Here is a 15,929-nt window from a genome sequence, read left to right on the forward strand (position 1 = left end):
GCAGTAGGTTAATTTGGTGAATCTGTATTATCGTATACTAAGTTTTTTTAAGTGAGAGCCATCTGGTTTTTTTCAGTATATAAAGATTCAAATTATAGATTTAACTAGCAGCATTCTATGAAAAAAATTAAGCCTCATGCTATGTAATTTATAGTTTAACCCCTCATTTTAAAAATCTTTGGTTTACTTTTTGAAATCCTTTAAGGTCTTTTCAGTATTATTCATATAACAGATAACTGGCTAAAGTCTTAATTGGTAGTAGATACTGCTTTTATTTGGGAGGAAATGTGCTAGGAAATAATGTATAAAGCTTACAAGAGGCTTAAGAGTCCTCCCTAGTTGCCGTTAACTAAAACTTACACATGTCATTCTAATAATACTTGTGAATATCTAGAAATTCATTAGTACCACAAATAATGTTTTACAAGGAAATAGGTGCTTCATTTATGTCAGGATCTACATTAAAACTTAAAATCTCACGTTGGTGATAAATTATTTTAAAAGAATGATTCCTAGTTATTTTTTTCTCATGGGAATCAGTCATAATATTTCCATGATAAGTTGTGTCTTCTTTATCACTCTAACATTATATGTATAGTAAAACATTTTAACCATTTGTAAGTGTTGCAGCTTAGGGCATGTCAACCTCTCTGAAGCTTCCCTTTTATAAATTTAATGAAATAATGCCTTTTCGCAATGTCATTATAGGCAGTAAGAAAGACAATATAGTAAAGGATTTAGTATAGGACTTAGCACAAAGGAAACATTTTCTGAGTAATGCTCTTCTCTACCCGTCCTCTCCACTGACCTACTTTGGTGGTTCTTGGACTTTTCCTTGGGAGTACCTTTAGGACAGAGGAATTTGAATGCATACCAGAGGTGTGTGGGATGTAGCCTAAAGGAGCTTCCAAAAGCAAATGTGGAAATTTCCTGATAGTCTCATATTTTTCTTTTAAAATAATCTACATTCTACATTTTTTACACTTGATCTTAGCCAAAAGGCCGAGAAGCGATACATTCTACATTTTTTAATCACAAAACATGTTTTCCAAAAAAAAAATCTTTGAGTAAAATTCCTTCTTCAGGAAAATATGTCTTATTTTCTCCTATTAACATGCATACCCCAGCATATTGCTACCTATCTCTATGAATTTCTAAATGTAAGACATACCACTTAGATCTCTTGGTCTGGATATCATTTTTAGGAAATGAAGATCCTGACATAAGAGGCATGTATTTCCCTGAAGAAATAGATTGAGAATCAATAGGTAGGGATGAAAAATGAATCTGGTTAAAGCTGAAAACTTACTCAGTTCAAAAGAGTGAGTAGTGAGATGGAGCTGGTCAAGCTGTAGTGAGATGAGAAAGGAATACCTTCAAGTAAGAAATAAAGAAAAATGATAATGGAGAAACTAATAGTTTATCATTTTTAAAGCTATGAGAAGTCCTGCAATAAAGGAACCTATTTTAACTGTTTAATCTAGCACCTCTAAAACTTAATTTGCCAACAGACCCCTTTTTTCTTACACAACTCCCACAAAATCATGACAAGTATTCCAAGGAGCACACTTAGGGACATAAATGACTAAAGGAAGTTATGTCATTTAGAAGGAAAGAAGAGTGGGTGACCATACAGAACAAAGCTTGGCAGCAATCGTTTTGGCACTGCAGAAGATTATGGAAAAGCTACATTTTAACTCAAATACCCCCACCCAAAGTCTGCTTTAATTTTAAAGAATCATATTATTTTTTAAAGGGAGGAAAGATTATCATGTGGATCAGAAAGTGGAGTGATAAAGTGACTTGAGTAAAACTTGAAGCAAGAGTATACAGGACACATTCAACTGGTAAATAACATTAGTTTGTCTGGAACAGAGGTTTCACAGAGGATGCTGTGGAAGTGAATACCAGGACTGGATTGGGGAGGTTTTTGGGGCAATGGTAGGCTAAGACGGTAGCCATGGAAAAGGTATATGGAGAGGAAGGTTTTAAGGAATAAGAAAATTGGTGACTGGCCAGTTACAGGATCCAGGAATATGGAAGATCTGTCAAAGATGATGCCAAGACTTTAAGAATGAGACTTGATGTTTTCATTAATAGGAACAGAGAGATTAAGGCAACTGGTTTTGAGGCACCGGGAGTGAGTTTGAGGTGGTAACAAGGTATCAGAGTAGAAATGTGGTTGCAACACTTGAAAAAGAAGTAAGATTTTAAGATATAAATGTGTAAGTTATACTTTAAGAGTAGGTAAAAATTTCTTGAAAATGAGAGAACACATAAACAGAACAGGTGGGAAATGAGTACTTCATGAGCATTTAACAGGCATTTCACTTTAATTCACTTGATTTTTTCAGTAGCAGTTTAAATTTTTATGGCTCTGATCTTACAGATGAAGAAAGCAAGACCTAATCAGGTTAACCAGTAAGCAATTTAAGCATAAGAGATCAGGATTCCAACTTAGGTCTTTCTCTAACTTCTGTACCTCCTCTCAGGGGTGAAGAAGAAAATCTTAAGGAATATCCACTTAAGGGAGTGAAAGGGGAAAACCCATGTCAAAAGAAGGGTGAGATGAATTAAGGGAGAGTCTGAAAGATACTGGGAGAACCAAGGTGGTAAAACTGTTATGGAAGCCAAAGTTTGCGGGGGTTTTAGAGAATACTTAATCACCATTTTCATTCGCTTAGAAGTCGGGAATATGAATTCATACGGGACCATGAATCTATTGTTGTTAAGTGATTGTGCTTTTGGTTTTCCAGAGCCTTAGTCCAGTCTCTTAGCTGCTCTACATTAGGCAAACAGTATTCTATTTCTTTAAAGAGGAGAAAGGGAGAGAGGCCACCTGAAGCAGGTGAGAGTAGAGAGGGGAGAAGGAAGCACCTAGCGAGTTATCCACAGCCAAGTACACTTCTTGGAGTTCAGTTGGTTTTTTGTGTCTGTAATATATAGTTAGAAATAGGACTCTTCAAGACGTTTGAAGATAAAATAAGTTTCTCTTCATTTAACATCATCCCAATAAATTTCCCATTTTTATTTTAACCTAATTTAAGTTATCCCTAAAGCAAGATGACTATCTTACATTAATTCCTGCAATATGATGTAGTAGTTCATATTCTACCACCTACAAGCTTTGTGATATTGGGTATGTTCTGTAACCTCTCTGTGTTTCAGTTTCTTCATCTGTGAAATAAGTAGAACAGTTCCCGCAGGGTTTGTCAGGATTAGATGTGTTTTTATGGGCAAATTGCTTTCACAACAGCATTGTGAAAACTTACCATATGGTTCATGGTAAGTTACTGAATAATAATAATAATTGATGACAATGTCACTTACTGGCTATTGCAACACCCTGTTTATTTCTTCCTGTACCTATCTTTACTTTTCCTGTTTTTCCTTTGGTGATAAGGGAAAGTGTTTTTACTTTTTCTTGTTAGGTTAAGTTATTAAAGTGAGCAGAGAGTAATTAAAGCTCTGATCAGAATGTTTAAAGCATGCCTAGATTTAGAAAACATCTTGCAGTCAATAGCGGTGGGTACTAGTGTGGACTTTTCTCTGGAACACTGTTACAGTAATCATTAATGTTCCAAGTATTTCAGCGTGAATTTGTGTTACTTCCAGTAGAAATTGGTTTCACAGTCGAACTAAAACAATCCATAAGTGTATAATTTCCTTTACCTTGTTTAAAAGAATCCCCTTCCCCGACGATATGAATAAACAAGTATATTGTCATATTATAATTATATAATGAGAAGGTTAGAATTACGGCAAAATTATACATTCAGTGCAGAGTGGGCTTTTCATGTTAGCATTTGTTAACAAATATAAGTTTTTAATTATTTAGCAGTGTTGGTTAGCATAAATGGCTGTATAACATAGTGTGTGGACTCTGTAACTAGACTGCCTGGATTTGAATCCTGAATGACACTTACTAGTTCTGTGGCCTTGGGCAAGTAATTTAACCTCTCTGTGCCTCAGCTTCCTCATCTGTAAAAAAACAGGTAATAATAGTATCTACTTCATACAGTTGTTGTGAGAATTAAATGAGTAAAATACTTTGAATGGTTTCAGATCATAATTGTCCAGTTGTTGTTAACTTTTATTGTGATTTAGTATGTGTGTGATGTAGGTCTTGTCTCCTTACAAGGCAGAAACCATATTTATCCTGTTTATTATTATATTACCAGTTGTTAGCACAGTGCCTGGAACATAGTAGATGTTCAATAAACATTTGTTGAATAAATCAGTGGAACATTCTGAGCTTACCTAGGACTTCAGTAATACTAGCTTGAATTCAGCTAAGCCGGCCAAAGCAGATAACCTGTGTATAATATTAAATATTTTGTTCACTAAGATTTTATTGAAGTGAAGTCTTGAAAATGCCTGACTCGCCATTTTATTTATTGATCAGACTTATTAAACACTTTTAAACTGAGGCTAGAATTAAGTATGGCAAATCAGGCTCCTTCTCCCCTCTCTGAGGCTCAAGAATCTCTGAAAATATTATAGTGCCTAGAAGAGGAAGAAATAGCTTTATGCCAATTTTGACTTGGTTTAAGAATTTCTTACTGAAAAGTTGCTCTGATGTATGAGGTCAGCTTACCTAAGCTCAAGGCTAGGGGCATACTGTGGTTCTAAGTCTCTCCTTTTTAAGTACCGGAAAAGGTCAGCTTTAGTTTGGCAAAACTGAGATTAAAAATTACCATTATTTTCTTGTACCCACACCTAGGTTTTCTCTATTGTGTTGGGGAATTCTTTTTATTGTACCCAAATGTCTAGTGTTTTCTACTCTTCCTCTTTCTGGGGATAAGTCATTGCCTAAAGGAACAGTTTTTGTAGCTATTTTAATATCTAGACTATTTAGCTTAGATTATTTTATTTTTTTATGTTTATTTATTTTGAGAGAGAGAGAGAGAGAGACAGAGCATGAACAGGGGAGGGGCAGAGAGAGAGGGAGACATCGAATCTGAAGCAAGCTCCAGGCTACCAGCTATCAGCACAGAGCCTGACGCAGGGCTGAACTCACAAACCATGAGATCATGACCTGAGCCATAGTTAGACACTTAACCGACTGAACCATTCATGTGCCCCCAGCTTAGATTATTTAAATTATGAACTACCTCTTCTACTTCTAACTTAATTTTAATTTTATTCTAATTTTAATTATATAATTTTTCCCAAGTTATGCCTTGGGTTTTGAAAAGACTTTTTTTTTTTTTTTTTTTTTGGTCAATGTTAATCTATCTGAAGTAGTTTTGTTTTATATTTTTAGTATTGCTTTTGGCATTTTAATTCTCCAATAGTTTATTGTTAATAATGTAGTCAGTAAAGTACCAGGTATTATATGGAGATGTTGAATCACTAAGTTGTACATGTGAAGCTGATACCGCACTGTGTCTTGACTGGTATTTAAATAAAAACTTTAAAAAATTGTAGTCATAACATCAGATAACTCCCTTTTATGGAAATCTCTTCATGCTTTAATGTGGTACCCCATCACTGTTTAGGTCATCACTGTTTTTTTAATTATGGACACTGGCTCTTATCAGTTCCCATAGTGGATTGGCAGGATTTTATACTCTGTGTTTTATTTGCAGATATAAATCTTGATAATTGGCACTTTGCAGGCATCTTGATATCTGAAGATATTCAGTTAGACTTCTGAATCCAATCTTACATTATCTGCGTTCTGCATGTAACTGCCCTAGGCAGGATGGCTTAGCTCTACTAGTAACAGTAGAAGCTTTCTTAACTGACCTTCCCTTAACTACTTGCAGGATTAATTCATGTTCTCCATTCCCCTTTAGACACCTACTGACTGTTGTTAGGATGAGGTGGATATTACAGGCAGTTGGCCACCTTCTTACTTACCCAGTTACTTCTGTTACCTTATGGTGGCATGCACTTACTTAAAGGCAGTTAAATTAATGATATTATAACTAAATTTTTATATATTAGCTAATGAAATATGAATGCAACAAAGAGGGCATTTATAATGGTAACGTTTTAGGAAAACCAAGTTAAAAATTTTGGAAAAAATCAATTAAAATGTCAACAAAGGTAATTCGATTTTTAAAAAAGCTGTAATGAATTAGGATAAAAACACTGAGGGGGATAAGATTGACGGTTTTTAAGGGTACAAACTTGTGATGAGTAGTAAATAAGCCATAGAAATCTAATTACAATATAATGAATATCAACAGTGATTTATAATTATATGTGATAAATATTGCTGTATCAGGATTTTATTATATAGAAATATATCAAAGCAACATGCTATATACTTTAAATTCATACAGTGTTACATGCCAAATTTATTCAATTAAAAACATTTTAAAAATCTATCTATACTTAGGTTGTCTAAATTTGTTTTATTTTAAAGACGGGCGTCTAGGTGGCTCCGTCGGTTGGGCGTCTGACTTCAGCTCAGGTCACGATCTTGCGGTTTGTGGGTTCGAGCCCCGCATCGGTCTCTGTGCTGACAGCTCGGAGCCTGGAGCCTGCTTCGGCTCCAGGGAGTCTCCTTCTCTCTCTGCCCCACCCCGCTCAAGTTTTGTCTCTGTCTCTCTCAAAAATAAATAAACATTAAAAAAAAAAATTTTTTTAAGAAAATGAATAGACTCTACATTTTACAATAGTTTATCCAGAAAGAGAAATTGGAATTCATGTTCAAACAGAAAGGCCTTGGCTTTATATCAGAAGTTTGGTGAATAAATGTACATTTATATTTAAAGTTAAAGAGTTTCATACATATATCATTTTTTGTCTTTCCCCACTTCTTCCAAAAGGTTTTTAAACTGATCAACTGCTAACTAGTTGCTATCAGTATAGAATAGGAAGACTTCTAGTGTATATTACCATCATGTTTTTTCCATAGTCCTTTTTTGAGAAGAGAATCCATAGGAATCATAGGATTTGAGAGAATCCATAGATTAGTATGGAATAGGCCTGGTTTAATCTGTATAGAACTTAGGTCCAAATTTAATTGTGAATGGGGATTTGTGTTTAGTAACATGTCACCCCTATCCACTGAGCCTAAATGCCCTCTATCAAACTAGACAGTCGTGTAAAAAGAGTACTCTGTTCCTTGGGGTCGAGGTGCATACCTAAGGTAGTTTACAGAAGTGGTTAAATTCCTGGACCTTGTAGTAAGACATATAAAGTTCATTTTCGAGCATTACCACTCATCAGCTGTGGGACTTTTTACAAGTTATTCCTACTCTTCCAGTTTCCGTTTCATTGTTCATAAGATGTGCGTAATAAGAGTTACTGCCTCATAAGAAAGTTATGAGGATAAGCAAACAATGTATGTCAAGTGCTTAGCATTGTGTGGCCTATAGTGAGCATGGAATATTACCTACGCTATGCCATTCGTATATGCTCACAGACCTACAAACTTTAAGTGATCTTTATTACTAATAATGTGAGTAATTTTGAAAACTCTTATAAAAACTGTGATAGAGCTACTAAACCTGAAGTAGACCTATGTACAGAAACACATAACCACTAAGAACAAGAGAGTTAGCTTTGTATCTGCCTGTTGTCATTAGTGCAGTTAAATCGAAAAAATAAATTATAGTCACCACCTTCTATTTCCCTTATAGTAATACTATTATATGTCTACACAGTTATAAACTAGGAAATACAATTAGGAAAGCTATTTATATTTCTCCTTCAATATTTAGGTTGTTTCTTTCATCTGTTTTTTAAGTTTATTTATTTATTTTGAGAGAGAGAGAGCAGGGGAGGGGCAGAGAGAGAAAGAGAGAGAATCCCAAGCAGGCTCCGTGCTGTCAGCATAGAGCCCAGTGAGGAGCTCTATCTCATAAAATGTGATACCATGACCTGAGCCGAAATCAAGATTCAGATGCTTAACCAGCTGAACTACCCAGGGGCCCCAGTTGTTTCTTTCATCTTAACCATTTTATTTTTCTCATTTAGGTAGTACCATAAAAAGATTTATTATCTTTTGTTAGCTGTTTTTTAATTCCTGTCTTAAAAGGAGTCAGTATTGACAATTACTTTATAAATCTATTAATTCACTGTTTACATTTCAGGGGACATGGCCTGACCTAATTTATAATTTGAATCTATATAATAATAAAGTGTTTTATTGTGGATATTATTACCAAGCAATTCTACATGTATTTATAAAGAGCAAAATATTTTTTTTCTTGCCATGAGGCTTCCCTGAGAATTTGAAGCTCTGATTTAGTACATTTGAAATTGTATTAAAACTCCAAATTTAGAACTACTTGTTGTAATATATATACCTCCCTGCAGCCTACACTGAGATGCACAAACTCCACTAAAATCTATGAATCATTAATAATAAGTTTCTTTTTTAGAAATCTAAAAACAAAACAGATTAACTTTTTATTCCTTCACAGTTGTGGGAAAATGAATTTAGCAAAGTTTACAATTTAGACAGCATCAACAAAGAGTAAGCTTCAGGGAATTAAAGCTGAGAAACATGGAGCAGATCAGAAGACACAAAATACTGATTGGAATTTAAAATCCCAGGAGAGGTTTTTCAAGAAATGTGACTAAATAGAATTTACTTAAAACAGCTCTAACCAAACTGCTAAGGAATATGTTGTGTTATAGCAGTAGGAATATAAGACTGATTCTCCACTGTGCTTTTTTAGCTCATAGCACAATTTGACAAAGTAGAATGTTTAAAAGCAAAAAGAATGTAATTACTGCTACATAATGTGCAGATTAAAATTGATCATAATAGAGATCTAGACTAAAAAGATTGCTGCTAAGTCTGTGGCAATAATGGTTGAAGATACATAACATAAAAGCTGTTGGGGGAGAAGGAAAATATCAGGATCGTCTGTCGGCTGGGTGTATATTTTGGTTTTTCTTTGTGAACAATCCCTTCTCCACCCCATGAAAAAAGGGAAGGGAAGGATTAAACATTTATCTCTTACCAAATACCACATCGTCATTACTTTTTCAGAGAAAATTTCTCATTTTGTTTTTTTCTGTTTGCATCAGTTGTGTGGATTTGTGTGTGAATTGGTTTTCACCACAGGACTGATCCAAATATCCAGTATTAATGGATGTTCAAGTCAAGTGTAAGCAACTTACTTTCAAGACGTTTTCTGTGACATTATTCCACAGCTTTCAAATTTTGAAGGAACTTTGGAGATCATCTAGTTTAGAGTACGGTCTGTGGATTGGCACCAAGAGCATCACCTGGAGATATTTTGGAAGTGCAGATTCTTGGGCCCCCCACCAAACTACTGTATCAGAAACTTGAGGATGGAGTCCACCAATCTGCACTTCAACAAGCCCTCTAAGTGACTCTGATGCATGCTACAGTCTGACATTGACTTATCTAGACAACCCAGCTTCTTGGGAAGGTATTTTTCACCAGCTTGTTTCAAATAGAATTACACACTACTTGCTTTTGATATCAATTGGAAGGGGAACCGCAGGCAGTAGGTACCTTTGTGTTCTATCTAGAACAAAATGGCTATACTACGTAGATGAAGCTGCCTGGCTATTCTCTCTGTAGTTGAACAGACTGGGTATAAAGTTTAGGGGGCAAACAAAGTACGCTTTGGCCAGAGTTTGGCTGTAAAATGGATTTGCCTTGTAGGGAAGGACTGCAAAGTTCTTAATTACTTGAGCCTGCTTTACTTTAGAATTGGTAGGGAGTAACTGGACTTCCCATAAGAAAAGAAACAAAGAGACATATCACTATTACCATAGGGGAAAGCAGAGACTTAGGTGACATTACCACCAGCATTTGACTCCATTAAGCCTCTTAAAGCTGAAAGTTTGGCACTTCTTTCTCAGTGAACAGGGCGACCTGTTATCGCTGTAGCTGATTTTATTCTTTCTTGTGTCAAAGAAAGGAAGGGAACCAAACATTAAAAGCTTAAAAAGGTTGATGACTGTTGGTCAAAAGTGACACCTTTTTTTTCTATCTTTTTCATTCTCTTTGTACCCTATGTATTATTTTCAGTTATCCTGAGATTAATATAATTTTTAAATGGACACTCGACTTTAGTACACCTCATAATACAGATTGTGCTATGAAAATGTTACTATAACTTGCTCATTAAAAATTCTATTACTTATTTGAGAATAAGATAAAAGTGACTTCCTGGTAATGTTTATTATTAATAGCTATACTGCACTGACCATTTATGACAATAGCAAACTTTTTCTCAATGTAGATAATTTAGGCTTTGTTGGCTAACAGGTAAAATCAAGAATATTATGTAGGTATTTATATAACCACTTAAAATAACTTCTTGAAAAATTTAAAAGCCATTTTTAATTCATGGATCATAAAAAGTTAGATGGCCAGATTTGGCCCACAAGCCATATGACTTATGATATAGAGAGGATCCTTAGATATTCACCCTTCAAATTTTGAGATGGTATAAGTCAATGATTGTATCATATATTAATTATGCATTTCCACATAATATGGTTAACATAATAAACTTGATTAATAAATTCTTTTTCTCCAGAACACTTAAAAAATATAAACATTAGTCCCTCTTTAAATTACCAAACATACCAAATTGCAGAGTTTAATTTTGTGATATTTTACATTAATGGGAAATCAGGAAAATTGGTTCTTGGAGGCTCTTCAAGATAACTTTTGAATACTGTGAAAGTATTATAGAAAGATTTGTAAATTTACATCAATTCATAAAGAAATTGTGGTTTATATACACAATGGAATACTACGTGGCAATGAGAAAAAATGAAATATGGCCTTTTGTAGCAACATGGATGGAACTGGAGAGTGTGATGCTAAGTGAAATAAGCCATACAGAGAAAGACAGATACCATATGGTTTCACTCTTATGTGGATCCTGAGAAACATAACAGAAACCCATGGGGGAGGGGAAGGAAAAAAAAAAAAAAAAGAGGTTAGAGTGGGAGAGAGCCAAAGCATAAGAGACTGTTAAAAACTGAGAACAAACTGAGGGTTGATGGGGGGTGGGAGGGAGGGCAGGGTGGGTGATGGGTATTGAGGAGGGCACCTTTTGGGATGAGCACTGGGTGTTGTATGGAAACCAATTTGACAGTAAATTTCATATATTAATAAATAAATAAATAAATAAATAAATAAATTTCTTTATTAAAAAAAAATTTACATCAATTCATAAATAATAAATTCTTAAGAAATTGCTAGTGAGAGAAGAGGGGGAAAAAAAGAAAATACATGATAATATGAAGAGAAACTGGCTGTGTTTTATGAATATGTAGAAAAGTCAGCAGTTTGGAATCATGGAGTATTCAGGATTTCAGAACCTAAGTTACAATATCTTATTGCCCAGGAGGAGAGAGGTTTGGTGGACTCTTCTTTGTAGTATTTTGGAAAAATAACCCAGCATGAACCATTTACTTCAGCCAAATAGTATAGGGGCAAAATATGCATAAACAGGTGGCTAGGGCTAGACCTAACAATAAGTCATGAAAGGAAGTCTAGTTACTTGAGAAGAATGTGCTTTTAGAAGATCTGTCTGCCCATTCTTTCTTCTAGGTGATCTAATACATGCCCATGACTTGGAAATATCTTACGCTGATGTGAAGAACTCAGAACTCTCTTTTATGAGCTCCCAGTATTAACCAGTAAATCCAGCTGTCTTGTTGACAACTCCGCATAGATCAGGTTAAGGACTAGGTTTTGAGAAAGAGAAAAAGCCAGTTTTGATGCCTATCATAATGTCTTACATGTTAAAGCCGTCTGGGTGGCTCAGTAGTTAAGCATCCACCTCTTGATTTCAGCTCAGGTCATGATATCATGGTCCTGAGATTGAGCCCTGAGTTGGGTTCCATGCTGGGCGTGGAGCCTGCTTGAGGTTTTCTCTCTCCCTGTCCCTCTGCCCCTCCCCTGCTTTCGTGGGCATGCTCACACTCTCTTTCTTTCTCTCTTTATCTCAATGTCTCTCTCTCTCTCTGTAAAAAAAAGTAAAAATAAAGTTAGCCAAGGGCCGACTGAGTGGCTCCGTTATTTGAGCGTCCAACTCTTGATTTTGGCTCAGGTTATGATCTCGTGGTTCATGGGATTGAGCCCCCTTTGGGCTCTGCACTGACAGTGTGGAGCCTGCTTGGGATTCTCTTTGTCCCTCTCTGCCCCTCCCCTGTTCTCTCTTTCAAAATAAATATGTAAACTTTAAAAACTTAAAAAAAAATAGTTACCCAATAAATACTTAATGACTTAAAATTTTTCTAATGGGAGAAGCATTTGCTCTCTAATAGGTTTGTGTGTGTGTGTTTTAATGAAAAGTCAAAGTGTACAGAAAGGCTTAAAATGAAAAGCTATAGTCCCTAGCCTTACCCTTTCTCATCGCTAATTCCACTCCTCTAGGGGACAGTCACTTAAACACTTTTGGCTATTTCTTTTGGTAGTTAACACCATGTCTTTAGATTAGCATGCTTCTGCTGACTGACATTTATTGATTAGTTTTAAAACATCTAATGAAACAGTAACTTTATTTGCACTGCTTCCGCCTTTCCTCCCAACATAACTATGTCTCTGTTTTTTATTTTATTGATTATAGCCATAAATGGTTTATTGTTCACTTCTGTATTTCTTTTTTTTAATGTATGTTGGGAGACAGCACAAGTGGGGGAGGAGCAGAGAGAGAGGGAGACAGAGGATCCGAAGTGGGTTCTGTGCTGATAGCAGTGAGCCTGATGTGGGGCTCAAACTCATGAACGTGAGATTATGACCTGAGTCAAAGTTGGATGCTCAACCGACTGAGCCACCCAGCCATCCCTATTTCTATATGTCGTGTTCCATTAGGTATAAGGCACTACTTGATTTCCACTTTGTAAGAATATGTTAACACCCCTGCCTTACCTATCTTGCTTATCTCGGGCTGCTTTCAAGATTTTCTCTTTTTCTTTGGTTTTTAGCAGTTTGAGTATGATGAGCCTAATTTGTTTCTGTTCTATTTATCCTGAACTCCTCGATTATGAAACTTTCTGTCCTTTACAGATATGAGATATTTAGCCAATATTTCTTGAAAAATTTTATCTGCCTCGTTTCTCTTCTTCTGAGACTCTAATTACATATATGTTAAACCTTTGGATATCACCTCACAGGTCCGGAGGTGTTTTTTGTTTGTTTTGTTTTTGTTTTTATTTTATTTTAAATATTTTTTAATGTTTATTTTTGAGAGATAGAAAAATAGAATGTGAGCAGGAGAGGGGCAGAGAGAGAGGAAAACACAGAATCTGAAGCAGGCTCCAGGCTCTGCGCTGTAGGCACAGAGCCCAATGTGAGGCTCAAACTCACAAACTGCGAGATCATGACCTGAGCCAAAGTCATTTGCTTAACCTACTGAGCCACCCACGTGCCCCAGTTTTGGTTTTTGTGTTTAATCCTTGTTCTCTGTGGTCTTCAGATTGGGTAATTTTCATTCATTTATCTTCAAATTCACTGACTCTTCTGTCATTTTAAACTTTTCAATTTACTATATACTGTGTGTGTGTGTGTGTGTGTGTGTGTGTGTGTGTGTCTGTGTGTATACATACATATATGTACATACTATTTACTGTCATTTAAATTGTCATATTTAAACATTTAAATACTGTTAGACCTATTCCGTGACTTTTAATTTTAGCTATTATGTTATTCAGTTCTAGAATTTGCATTTGGTTCTTTTTTACAGTTTCTGTAAAATCAGAGATTTTCTTGCCTTTTTTTAATTAAGATTATATATTCCTTTACTTCTCTGAAAATCATTATAATAGCTGCTTTAAGTTTCTTATCTGCTGATTACAGTATCTACAGTATTGCAGGGTTGGTCTCCATCTTTTCACTTGATAATGGGTCCTATTTTCCGGGTTCTTCATGTGATGAGTAATTCTGTGTCCTAAACATTTCATTTAGTAGATATTCTGGATTTTGTCATATTCCTTCAAAGAGCATCACTAATTTTTTTTCTTTTAGCAAGCAATTAACTTGGTTTGATTTAATGGAAAACTCTATCTTTTGGGCATCAGTTGAGTTCAGTTCAATTGTTTTATACTTAGCCAGTCTGTCCCATACAATGCATGGTTCAGCAATTAGCCAGAGGTTTGAGCAAAGTTTACACACAGAATTTTGGCTGCCTCCTTACAGCGCACACTCTCTCTCTTTCTCTCTCTCTTTTTTCTGGAAATCCTCTTCCCCTAACTTTTCAGTGACTGCTATTCCTACAAGCTCTGTCTTTTGATACTTTAGAGTAGAAAAACTGTTGGTTTTCTATTGGAGTTTTATTGACCCCATGCAGTGCTGTGGTCTGTTTTTAACCCAGAAGCTAAAAAATAAAAATAAAAATAATTTTTTAAAGAGAAACTCATCCAAATCTGTTTTTTGTTTGTTTTTGTGTTGTGTTTTTGTTTGTTTTGTTTTTTGTTTTTTGCAATTGTTAGCTCTCTTCCAGACTGTATTATGTTTAATCTCCAGGGCCTTGAGATAGTTGCTTTTTGTCCGTTGTCCAGAATTTAAAGTCACTCTGTGAGAGGGCCCATCTAGCAGAAGCTTACTTGGGTATACAGAAGCAGAACCTCCCTGGTAGGATTTTGAGATTTTTGTCTTCCACAATATTGAAAGTTTCCCAAGTTATTTGTTTCTAATCATAGAAATATTATCCATTGGGGAGCCGACATTTAGCTTTAGGACGAAATTCTATAAAAACTGACTTTAGTGTTCTTTTCCTTACACTTGTTCTTCCATGCCTATATGTTATTCTGCTTTCTCTTTTCTACACATCCAGTGAGGTACATTATTAACATGACAGAAATTGTATGGAAAATGGATAGACTCTTAAGCAACACTGCTTCTGCCTCCATCTAACTGCCAGCCTTTTTTTTTTTTTCAAATCTTAAAGAACGTAATGTGGTGAATAGAACAATATGTTTTATTAGTTTAAAAACCAGGAGTGGGAGGAGACTTATAAAACCCCTAAGAAAAGAAAGACCTCTAAGCTAAGTCGGTGTCTACTTTTGCATATTTATAGATAACCTTCTGATGTGCAACCAAAAAGTAATGCAAACAGTTTATTTCTTTTTGTATTAAGGGAAGTCAGAATAAAAATTTCTGCTTTGATCTCTAACTCAGTGACTTGCCTGGTGGTGTGATAGTTCTGTCCTCCAGTTAACCCATGATCTACTTTCCATCAGACTAAGCAACTCATCTTTCCATACAGCTTCTTGTGTATGACCAGATGACTAATCAGCATGTTTTCAGCCATCATTGAAAACTGGTGCAAAATGGAAAACATCATTATATGTCATTCTCAAAACACTGTTCTCAGATGGTTATTCTTTTTTTAATGTTTATTTATTTATTTTGAGAGAGAGAGAAAGCGAGCAGGGGAGGAGCAGAGAGAGAAAGACTCTTAAGCAGGCTCCACGCTGCCAGTGCAGAGCCCGACATGGACTCAAACTCACAAACTGTGAGATCATGGTCTGAGCTGAAACCAAAGAATCCATTGCCCAACTGAATGAGCCACCCTGGCATCTCTGAGATGACTATTCTATAGTCCTTGTCTTCAAGGAGCTTAGAATCTGGTAGACAAAAATAATAGAGGATAACAGAATTTAAACTTGAAATTTAAACCAGAATCTTGGACCCAATGTCATACAACATACTTTTAATTCAGTTTGTAAAACATTCAGAAACTAACCACTAGGTTTCTCATACTATAAGCACTTCTTCAACTTACTGTACCTTTCAACATCATACATACAAGAGGAACTGTACTAGTACTCTTGGGATAATACATATTCCACTAAAGAGAGTAACTTCATCTGTTAAATAAGAGCTATCCTTTTGGGTGCAGGGAGATAAGGAGGCAGAACTGAGGCAAGAAACATGAGTAGATTACTTCTTGAAGTTTGATGTCATAAATCACTGCCTCTAGATGCCGAACATTCTGGTCAGCATCTTGAAATTCACTTTGTCC

At 35.5% G+C, this 15,929-nt stretch overlaps 1 protein-coding gene and 1 pseudogene across 1 annotated transcript in view; one reads left to right on the forward strand and one right to left on the reverse strand.

Annotated features, from left to right (window-relative positions):
* The window catches only part of TANC2 (tetratricopeptide repeat, ankyrin repeat and coiled-coil containing 2), a 291,625-nt gene that overhangs the window by 161,949 nt on the left and 113,747 nt on the right, over window positions 1–15,929 (forward strand). The gene's annotated exons all lie outside the window — the stretch shown is intronic.
* On the reverse strand, window positions 837–1,014 carry LOC132688696 (U2 spliceosomal RNA; annotated as a pseudogene).

This window comes from Panthera onca, chromosome E1 (assembly GCF_046562875.1).
Source record: "Panthera onca isolate mPanOnc1 chromosome E1, mPanOnc1 haplotype 2, whole genome shotgun sequence".
Lineage (NCBI taxonomy): Eukaryota > Metazoa > Chordata > Mammalia > Carnivora > Felidae > Panthera > Panthera onca.